The sequence below is a fragment of the Arachis duranensis genome, chromosome 1, assembly GCF_000817695.3.
Source record: "Arachis duranensis cultivar V14167 chromosome 1, aradu.V14167.gnm2.J7QH, whole genome shotgun sequence".
Taxonomy (NCBI): domain Eukaryota; kingdom Viridiplantae; phylum Streptophyta; class Magnoliopsida; order Fabales; family Fabaceae; genus Arachis; species Arachis duranensis.
Window position 1 is genome coordinate 12,976,411 of NC_029772.3, and position 1,659 is coordinate 12,978,069.

A 1,659-nucleotide genomic window follows, 5' to 3' on the forward strand; every position below is an offset into this window, starting at 1 on the left:
TTTAGACTGAAGCTTTAGACTAACATTGCATGATTCCTGGAATTCTTATTAAAAATTTTGAATCTCTTTATTTTCTTCTCCATACAATTTTCGAAAAATCCAAAAAAAAATTACAAAATCATAAAAAACCAAAAATATTTTATGTTTTTTGTTGAGTCTAGTGTCTCATTTTAAGTTTGGTGTCAATTGCATGCATTCTTTGAATTCAATCATGTGTCTTCATTGATCTTCAAGTTGTTCTTGATGATTTCATTGCTCTGATCTTTAAATTCTCTTGTCTTGAGTGTTTTGTTGTTTCTCATATGCATTCTCAACTTGTTAGTGTCAGTAGTATACAAACTTCTAAGTTTGGTGTCTTGCATGCATTGTTTATTTGATCTTAGTTTCATTTTGATTATTCCTCATTATTAAAAATCCAAAAAAAAATTTAATTTGTGTCTTTTCAAGTCAATAATACAGAGAATTGAAGATTCAGAACATACAGCAGAGGAATTACACAGAAAAAGCTGGGCGGTCAAAATGCCCAGTGAGGAAGGAAAACTGGCGTTTAAACGCCAGCCAGGGTGCCTGGCTGGGCGTTTAACGCCAGGATGGCACAAGAGGGAAGATTTTGTTTTTGATTCAAATTTTTTTCAAGTTTCCATAATTTTTCAAAATCAAATCTTTTTCAAATCATATCTTTTCAATCATATACTTTCAAAATCAATTTCTGTCCACTTTTCAAAAATACTTGCTAACAATTAATGATTTGATTCAACATTTCAAGTGTGTTGCCATTTCTGTTGAGAAAGTTTAATATTTGAATCATATCTTTTCTTGTTAGCCAAGTCATTAATTTTAAAAATCAAATCTTTTTAAATTGTTTTTCAATCATAATCACATCTTTTTCAAAATAGTTTTCAATCATATCTCTTTGATTTCCAATTTCAAAATCTTTTTCAAAATCACTTTATTTCTTTCTCAATCTTAGTTTTCGAAAATCAATTACCATTTTTTTCAAAATTTCTTTAAATTAATTCACTTTAATTTTGAAAAATTTATTCCCCTCTTCTCACATCCTTCTATGTATGGACTAACACTCCTCCTCAATGCACAATTTGAACTCTATCTTTCTAAGTTCGAATTCTTCTACCTCTTCCTTCTATTTTTCTTTTCCTCTGACACCTCAAGGAATCTCTATACTGTGACATAGAGGATTCCATATTTTCTTGTTCTCTTCTCTTTCAACATAGAGGATTCCACATTTCCTTGTTTTCTTCTCTTTCATATGAGCAGGAGCAAAGATAAAAGCATTCTTGTTGAGGCTAACCCTGAACCTGAAAGGACCTTGAAGCGAAAGCTAAGAGAAGCTAAGCACAACTCTCTGTAGAGGACCTAACAGAATTCTTCAAAGAAGAAGACATGGCAGCCGAAAACAACAACAATGCCAACAATGCAAGGAAGGTTCTGGGTGACTTTACTGCACCTACTCTCGACTTCTATGGGAGAAGCATCTCTATCCCTGCCATTGGAGCAAACAACTTTGAGCTTAAGCCTCAATTAGTTTCTCTAATGCAACAGAATTGCAAGTTCCATAGACTTCCATTAGAAGATCCTCATCAGTTTTTAGCTGAATTCTTGCAAATCTGTGACACTGTCAAGACCAATGGGGTTGACCCC